The following is a 10,275-nucleotide window of genomic DNA, read 5'->3' on the forward strand; positions in this document are numbered from 1 at the left end:
TTCTTTTACGTGATTAGTATCTAAATAACTTTTCGTCAGGAAAACTTTTTACATGCAAAGTTATTTTTTTTTAATTTTAAAGAAATATGTTTGGATTTTGAAATGGAATAATCCCTTTAGCTAAATGTTAGGCATATTATTTTTACATATTTGTGAATCTGTTTTTTTCTTTTTCATAGCATAGAATTTCTAACATTGATTTTGCTAATGCATATTTAATAAATATCTTTGATCTCTTAAGTAATGTTAAATCTCAGCCTTTGGTTATATTTCACAAGGGAATGATGCTTCGATGGATTATGTCTACTTAACAAATGGCTGCCAAGATAGTTTAGCATATGCCTTTTAACTAAAAGCAATTACATTTGGAGATTTTAAGATAGCATTTGAATTTAAGTGACATGTAATTAAATTAATTAATAACTTAAAAACCACAACATTTACATATGCAATGACTTTATTTGTAAATTACATTTGTGATTCTGCGAAATTTGAGTTGCCAAGAAGAAAAGATCAAACCAACTGGCACAGTATTTTCTTTCAATATATTTTTAAAAATGCAGTATTTTAAATATTGTGCAAATATAAATGAAGGTAGGAAGGAGATACACATGGATTCAGTGCATAGATCTATTCTGGCCTTCAGTTCTCAGCTCAACCATTTCCTTCTGAGGTTTTGCCTGAGTCTCTGAAGTAGGTCTCTTCCTTCAATTCTACACCACAACTCTATTCATTGCATTCATAGCATTTTTTTTCAACTTGCAATTATACAGTTTTAATTTTTTGCCTTCCTTATTAGATAAAATCTCACCCTAGGGTTTTAGGTGTATAATAGACAAAGGTTTGTCAATTAGTCCAAATTATATTGGCACCCAACGTGGGTGAGGCCAAATGGGCATATACATAAGAATGAGCATTTGGGATTCAAAGAGTCAAAGAGATCAGGGCTTTTGGCACAGCAGAAGCACTTGGCATTGTAAATGCTGCTGATGTGCAGATTATTGGAAAAGGGATTGTACAAGTAGTGTAGAAGCCTTTTTTTTTTTCTTTTTCAAAAGGCATTTGGGAATGGAACAAATTTTCATGCTAAAGTTAGGATGAAAAAACCGGGCTTTCAAACTGTATAACAGCTAGATTCCTTGTGTATGAGCAAGCACCACTGTGTGACATAGTTCACCTTTAGTCTTGGGCTTAGGCAGGCATAGGGAGCCATGGGTAGGCAGTGCTAGATCGACTTTTCCAAATTGCTCTTCTTTATCTTAGTTTAAACAAATTTCAGGCCAAAGAGGAACTTGGGTTCTGATCTGTCCAAAGACTTCTAAAGTTGACCTGCCCTGCAATCCCATATGTTCTCATATTGGCTCTGAAGTGGATATTAGCTGGGTTGTAGATTTTGGGAATGCAGTCTGTAGATTTAATCGTTGAAGCATGGTGGAATCTTATTAATGAAGAGATAAAAAGGAAAGGGGAGCCTTATTACATAGCACAGATGTTATATTCTTGGGCTGTGTTAGACAAAAATCGCAAAGAATTTTATGAACCTGAGAGTTAAAAGGAAATTGAAATGGCCTGTGCTTGAAACATCTGTAGGAGTCAGGTTTAGTGAGAGACAGTGGGAATCATGGCACACTTATAAAGAAACAACAGATTTAGATATCGCATCAAGAAAAAGTGGAAGATGGAAGAGAAATGTGCATTGATTGGGAAAAAATGAAAAAAGAGGGACTTTCTCATGAGAAGGATTGTGACTTTAGAGGCCAGGGTAGTCACAGAGGGAAAGGAAAAAAAATGTATGCATATTTAAATGCTCTTAAATGCAACACTGGGTGGTGCAATCGGTTGAGCATCAGACTCTTGGTTTTGGCTCAGGTCATGATCTCTGGGTCTGAGATTGAGCCCCACAATGAGCTCCATGCTCAGTGGGGAGTCTGCTTGAGATGCTCTCTCACCCCCCAAATAAATAAATAAATCTTTTAAAAAATGCTTTTCATTAGAACTAGGAAAGAAGATTCAAGATTTTAGAGAATGAACTAGGAAGACTTCTCCCCACCCCCTCCTACACAGAGGCCAGAACCCAAGAAATTATTGAAAAGTGCCCTTGAAAGCTGTAGGCAGGGAGTCAATAATAATAATAATAATAACTGGAGAACCTACCATTGGTGACTGGAACAGCCACTGAGGTTAAATAAGACTTGGAAAGTTTGATATTAGAAGGCTGGGAAAGTCATAAATTAGGGAGTTTTATGGTGTTGTGGATAGGTATGGGGGTCAGATTTGGCTTATGCTATGAGGGAACATATTTGGGAAATTTATGGTGATAGGACTCTTAGAAAAAGACAATGAGATGTATTTAATGTGAGTCAGATAGCATTCTGACACAATGAGTTCCGGCATGGATTCAGAGTGGGACTAATGGGTGGTTTACTTCTATGTGAGAATTATCCTTTTCAAGGAAGGGAAGGTAGATAGGATTTGTTTTGTCAGATGTGCAACCATTTATCTCATATCACTCTCTACAAGAAATTGAAAAAGAGATAGATATCAGGAAAGAAAACATTCTGGGTCAGAAGGCAAAGATCACAGAGAAGGAAGGAAGAAAGGTATTCTGGTCAAACAAGCAATGAGAGATCTGCATAAATCAAGATCAGTTGCCAATAGATGATTTAAAAATATTTAAAATTCTGCTAGATTTGCTTGAGAGGACTCTGAGAACGCAAGAAAAAGAGACACCAGGGGGAAGTGGTGGCAGAAATCGATTAAAATGTAGCCATTGAAAGAGAATGAGGTGTTCTGGGCTCAGAACACCATATTGAAAGATGATAGGAAGTCCTCCTGGACTTTACTGGTGTACAAACCCAGGCTGTGATAGCTACATTGTTGGTCAGAAATATGTCGGCTTCCATAATTGTTTCATGTGGCTGCCATAACAAATTACCACAAACCAGGTAGCTTAAAACAATGGAAACTTGTTCTCACAGGTCTGGAGGCCAGAACTTAGCTTGATTTTATCTGCAAAGACCATATTTCCAAATAAGGTAACATTCAAAGTTTCCAGGGATTAGAAAGTGGACATGTCATTTTGGGGGCTGCCATTTAACCTACTATATAGGCATGAGGAGGGCTTGTGCTTCTCAAATTTATGTTGTAGGCTTTTTTGTGTTGTTAATACCTTCTCTAGTGTGGTAGGTAGGCACATCTGATGAGGGTCTGCTTTCTTGTGGTAAATTTAGCTATTTTCCACTCTGTTTTTATTTATTTATTCTTGAGTCTTCATGGGGGTGACAAGTCAGGTCAGCTTTTTTTTTTTTGGTAACTCTTTATTTATATTCAATTTAGTTAACATATACTGTATTATTAGTTTCAGGGGTAGAATTTAGGGATTCATCAATTGCACATAACACCCAGTGCTCATTACATCCCGTGCCCTCCTTAATGCCCATCAACCAGTTACTCCATTCCCCCACCTATCTCCCCTCCAGCAACCTTCAGTTTGTTTCCTGTGATTAAGAGTTTCTTATGGTTTGCCTCCCTCTCTGTTTTTGTCTTATTTTATTTTTCTTTTCTTCCCCTTGTTCATCTGTTTTGTTTCTTAAATTTCACATATGAGTGAAATCATATAGTATTTGACTTTCTCTGACTGTCAGGTCAGCTTTTGTACCACCAAATGGACCATCTTAAAATTGGAGGGAGGGAGGAGTAGGTAGCCTCTCTTGGGAGACAACTCTACAGGGGTCTCTTGTGTGTCTGCAAGAAGATGCATTGACTATATTACAAAGGATATTTGCATAAAGAAAAGCCTTGGAAGATAGAGATAGAGTCTTCCTCTGGGGTAGGGGGAAGGTTTATTTATTCTCCAGCATAATACAGATCATCTCTCTTGGGGCAAATTTCAAGCAGGTTTACTTGCCATGCATTATGAAAGTTGAGGTCCCCTAAACTTGAGTCTCCTCAGCTGTGATGTAACCCATGGTGTGAACAGCATCTACCTGGGCTGCTTTGTGTTGTCCTGTGGGACCTGGACAAGGGCAATTGGCATGACCATGAAGTTCATGCTGTTTGCTAAGCAGTAGAGTAATAGATCTTTTGCCTCTGACATGGAGTCTCGTATATTCTGCCAGCATCCATGATACCATAACAGGTTAACTTATTAGCTTGCAGGTTGGGTAAAATCCCAGAGTCACAGTTATTAGCCTCCTTGAGGCCTCCTGGCTTAAGATGAATTCAATTACTTGACTCTTATCAGAGAGCCAGTCACTGAGTGCTTATCCAACTATTGACATAGTCAGATTCTGGTTCCTATTTGGCTATCATTCCTACTTGTGTGCTTTTCCTATAGCACTCCAGGAGAAGAAGGGGTTAGTGGTAGAGTTTTGGGTAGTGACATCTGCTGTGGCAGTGTGGTTGGAGCTAGGAGAGTGGGCAGAAAATTAATCATAGCAAGTTTAAAGCTGAATAGGGATTTTATGCAACATAAATAAAAGTGTGAATATGTGAAGACATATGTATGAGTGAGTTTATTGCAATATGGTTACAATAGTGGAAATCTGGAAGCAACCTGAATGTCCATCAGGGGGTTTGTATAAAATATTGTACATCCATGGTATGGAATATTATGCAGCTATTAAAAAGAAAGGAGCAAATCTGTATGTTTGGTCTCAAAAGATATCCTCAACACATTATTAAATAAAAAAAGTACAGTATAATAAGAATAGCCTGTTCCTTTAAAAAATACACAACTCTATGTGTTTTTTTAGACTTTTTTAAATTTTATTTTATTTTTATTATGTTATGTTAGTCACCATACATTACACCATTAGTTTTTGATGTAGTGTTTCATGATTCATTGTTTGCGTATAACACCCAGTGCTCCATTCAGTACGTGCCCTCCTTAATACCCATCACCGGGCTAAACCATCCCCCACCCTCCTCCCCTCTAAAACCCTCAAGTTTGTTTCTCAGAGTCCATAGTCTTTCATGGTTCGTCTCTCCCTCCGATTCCGCCCCCCTTCATTTTTCCCTTCCTTCTCCTGATGTCCTCCCTGCTATTCCTTATGTTCCACAAATAGGTGAAACTATATGATAACTGACTTTCTCCGCTTGACTTGTTTCACTTAGCATAATCTCCTCCAGTCCCATCCATGCTGATGTAAAAGTTGGGTATTCATCCTTTCTGATGGCTGAGTAATATTCCATTGTATATATGGAATATATATCTGCAATATATTCCAGATATATATGGAATATAAGATGGAATACACATCTTCTTTATCCACTCATCTGTTGAAGGGCATCTCGGCTCTTTCCACAGTTTGGCTATTGCGGACATTGCTGCTATGAACATTGGGGTGCATGTGGCCCTTCTTTTCACTACATCTGTGTCTTTGGGGTAAATACCCAGTAGTGCAATTGCTGGGTCAAAGGGTAGCTCTATTTTTAATTTTTTGAGGAACCTCCACACTGTTTTCCAAAGTGGCTGTACCAGCTTGCATTCCACCAACAGTTTAAGAGGGTCTTAATGTCTCCAACATTTGTTGTTTCTTGCCTTGTCAATTTTTGCCATTCTAACGGTGTAAGGTGGTATCTCAGTGTGGTTTTGATTTGAATTTCCCCGATGGCTAATGATGATGAACATTTTTTCATGTGTCCGTTAACTCTATGTATTTATGTTTGTATAAACCAAGTAAAAACTTTGGGAACATACACACCAAATTGTTATAGTTAGCATTTATTACTTTTATAATCACATTACTAAATGAAAGTATATGAAAAAAGAGTTAATAGTTTTAAGTGAATGGAGGCTCTTACTAAGAGAGCTTAGTTATAAAGAGAAAGAAAGAAATAGGGCAGTATATGGAGTTTGGGAAATTGGTGATTTTATATTTTTAAAGATGGGAGAAAGAAGTTACTGATGGAGAAGGAACTGTAGGAAGAGGAAATCCATTCTTCTGTCTATTCCTTCACGGACAATTCATTCATCTTTCACCCTCTCCACCTCTGCTTTCATCCTTCCTCCCTTCTTCCCAGGGCATTTAAGGAGTGTGTAAAAGGTGCAGGGGACACAGTGATGGAAACACTGCTCTTGGAGCTCCATTCCAGTTGGGAAGACAGAAGATAAACCAGTTACCAGATAACTGATACAATTGGAGGTGGTAACAAGGGTTGAAAAGAGACAATGAAACTGGGTGAGGGGTCAGTTTATGACAGGAAGGGCAGGGTGGGCTATTTTAGATAGAGTGGTTGAGAAAGGCCTTTCTGAGGAGCTGGCATTTGAGCAGAGGCCTGAATGACATGATATGCAAAATATGACAGAAGAGGTTTCAGATAGAGGGTCAAGCAATATATAAAGGTATAAGGACCCTGACATAAAAACAAGCTTGTCATGGACAATGATGGCAGAGAGAGTTGCAGAGGTAGGTGGCTGCTCCACGGGTGGGGGATCCAGGTTGTGTTACAAGAGCTGTTCTCCTTGGAATGGAGTGAGGTAAGGAGGGAAAACTGTAACAGAGTGTAGTCAACACTGCTTACTCATTCCATGGGGATCTTCTGTTAACAGGTGATAAAGTTCTGGGAATGGGTTGAAAGTACATCCTGTTTCCATAGCACATTCTCTCTATGTGATCAAAGTAAACTTTCTATCTTGGCAGCTCTTTTTTCTTTTGCTTTATGAGTGTTGAAAGTGAACTGTATAAATAATATTGTGTCAATTTTATTTTGGTCATCTCATCAGGACTGTCTTTTTTTTTCCCTAGAGTAATTGATATGAAAAGCATGTACTATAATTTAAATGCAAATATCTCCTTGGGTCCTGATACATTTTCAAAGTTTGAAGGTGGAAATTGCTTCCCAAACAAAGCCAAAAGTGTATTTAGGATTAATGTGCACATGTGGAGCTCATACAAGGGTAACAGCATCATTGCTTTGAGCCTCATTAAAAATGGATTAATCTTCCAGGGTGTTTGAGATTAGTTTCTACTGAAGGTCAGCATGGTTCATGGTGTTGTGCACTCACCTTTAAAAAATCTGATTTTCTTTTTTACTGACACTTAAAAAAATTGCATTTTCCAAGTGGTCATCACTAGAACTGTGCCTTATAAAGGGTAGTCTTCCACAATGCTCCTTTTTAAACCAGGAGGTTCCTGTTGGAAGATAGGACACCTAACAGTGCGCCCAGTGCCAGGAATGATACGCAGCAAGGCAGCAGGCTGGGACAACCTTAACGTGAAAACATTGAGACTACAAAGTATCAACTCACCCAGGGATGCTTGTGGGAATGTTATGGACCTTCCAAATGCCTGGCTGTTGGGATTTTTCCTTTCCGCGAAGGTGCTGGTGCTGTCCATAGATTACTTTTAAGGAGTATTTACTGTTATCTATAATATTTCCTCAAGTATTCTTATTTCAAGCACTCTTGTAACAAAATGGTAAACTTATGATGAGAAATCACTTTAAGATGAGCTCTGGTTTTTAGTCCCTTTCCAGGTGAGCAATCGCAAGTACATTCTCAGTATAATGCCATTTGGACTTAAAACATTCCAGATGCTGCCACTGGAGATAACATTGGTAATTATCTTGCTTTTTGAGCTAGACCAGTCCTAGGCAAAATGTGGATACATTTTCTTTTCTTTCTTCCTCACATGCAACTGTGCTCTGTGGTGCTACTCCCTGGTACCATATGCTTTATAACTCTTGGTGGGAAGAGCTAAATTCCACTTGAAGACCACCTACAAAACTTCACACTGTTATGCAAAAGCCTCCACTGCCTCACAGCCTATTGGCAGGGTCTCTCTCACACCCAGTAGGGTCTCTCTCACACCCCAGGGCTGCTCTAGCCAGGCAGGGGTGTACTACAGTGACACAGAAGTTTCATAGTCTGGGAGAGAACCCAGCCAAGAAGCTCCCCTTTCCTCCCCCAAACCCAGGGTTTTATGGAACTTCCACTGAAACACAGTGAAGACCAGGGAACTCACAAAATAATGTACTGAGTCCAGTACCACACACCCAGAGTACCAGAAGGCGCAGCAGACATTTTATAGATTCCTACCAGAGAAAATATGAACTATAGAACCCCTCTGAACTTAAAGATGAACTTTGAACAAATATTGGAAATTCATATTCTTATACATGAATTCTTAATGAGATGAGAATTCTTATATTGTATAAATTCTTATTCATAATAATTGCTGAAATATCTATATATGACAGAGTCCCCACTGCACTGCAAACCAGAGCAGATCGTGGAATGCCTCCAAACATGGAAGATCAGCCGAAAATGCAGAATTAGAATGGCAAAGTAAGTGAAAATCTGGATAAGACCAGAGAAGAAACATTTTCCTCAGTTATTTGGCTCAGAGTTTTGGAAATCCCTCCTGTATGTTTTGTTTTATGTATAATTGTGCCAAAGTTCACTTTTTAGTACACTACTGTACTGAATTCTCCCAGAGTGTGTATATTTTTAGAGACTCCTTTGTTGTCTTTATACAATGTCAAGTTAAAGCATCATTTTTAAGTTCATGAAAGAATTTCACTTAGGTGAATTTTTAGGTTCAGGTGTGCAGAATGGGCCTGCATTTCTAGTTAATTAACTGAAAGCGAGTCTATTGAAATTAATTGGTTAAAAATCAGTTTATCAGGGCGCCTGGGTGGCTCAGTCGTTAAGTGTCTGCCTTCGGCTCAGGTCATGATCCCAGGTCCTGGGATCGAGCCCCGCATCGGCTCCCTGCTCTGCGGGAAGCCTGCTTCTCCCTCTCCCACTCCCCCTGCTTGTGTTCCCTCTCTCGCTGTGTCTCTCTCTGTCAAATAAATAAATAAAATCTTTAAAAAAATTAGTTTATCAAATGACATTTCACCAAATGATTAATTGGCAGGGAAAGAATGTCAAAGATTATATAAAAGGGTGGTTTTATTTCAATTTTTAAAAATCCATTATGTGTCATAGTTAACAGATTTTTCAAATGCCTTAATCAAATGAATTTAACCAAATGAATGTTTTGCATATGTTTCAGCTTTTTGATAGTATTCGCTATTTGAAATATCAGCCATACACCTAATTGCCATTCCATAGACATCCACAGGTTGTGGATTGGGTGACAAGGTGGGGGTGTCATAACTGGAGCAGGGAAGCTGAGCAGAGGTTGGTGGGCGAGATTAAGGAGCTGGGTTCATGGTGTAATGAATTAGGGTTTGTAATGAAGAAGTTTGTTTTATGCTATTACTGGGTAGGGCCTTTTCACTCTATTTTGTGCTAAGGAAATACAAAAATTTAATTTTCAAAATCCTGTGTAATTTGATACCTTCTGTACAGAGGAGAAAGAAATTACATTTTCCTTTTTTGGGGGAAATTTTGGAATTTATCATTTGTATTTTCACTTTCTTTTTTCTCATATAAAGAGCTATAAATCTTAAGGAGTAATCCCAAATGTGTATAACATTGCATTGGTATATAACAGATTTTGCCTGAAATATTGGAATGTATATTCTCATTTTGTTCTCTTTGTACTTGTGTAGAAGTGCTTAGTAAACTATAAAGTGCTGTACAAATATAATCTATAATTACCTTAAATGTTATCCAGATTTACAAGTTAGCAGTCCATCAGGTAATAACAAGCATTTGCTGAATTTTCTCTAAGTACAGAATATGATATTAGGTAGTTGGGGGTTCCGAGGAAGAGACCTAGCACAAGATCTCAAAGAGCCTTTAGAACTGGGGACAGAATAGACAAACTTGTAATCAACATAAATTATTCTGTGTCTACTGAGGGCTGAGATCATTTAAGTCCTGGTTATGGTCACCAGGTAAGACATTTACTCAAAATAGAGTTCTGGGAGCACTCTCTCTCCTTTTAACATTCAGAGCCAAACATTCAGCTGCAAAACAACAGCTGGAAGGTCACTGAACCTGGTTACCTGTGGGATGGTATGGCTGGATGGGAATTAAAATTTTGCTAGACCCCACAGATGATCATGGTAGACCCCCCTTAGGCATCTGACTGAAGCCACAGTACAGGCACTAATCTTTAAATCCCCCTTGCGGACAAATTTTCCTCAGAGCCACCAGATACCTCTATAGAATGATTACACATCTACTGGTAAAAATAAATAAAGACTCTGAAAATCATATTAAATTTGGCATCTGTCTAGCTGGTCAATGCAAACTTCTAAAATGAGATGACATTATGATAAGTGGCCACTCTGCCCTTATGAAGAGTCACATACTGTAGTATGAAGATCACTTGGAAGGACTTCTGCTGGACCTCGGGCAAATGTTTTCCAGGAAAA

The sequence above is a fragment of the Callorhinus ursinus genome, unplaced genomic scaffold, assembly GCF_003265705.2.
Source record: "Callorhinus ursinus isolate GAN/ISIS: 27379988/994484 unplaced genomic scaffold, GSC_fseal_2.0 scaffold6, whole genome shotgun sequence".
Taxonomy (NCBI): Eukaryota; Metazoa; Chordata; class Mammalia; order Carnivora; family Otariidae; genus Callorhinus; species Callorhinus ursinus.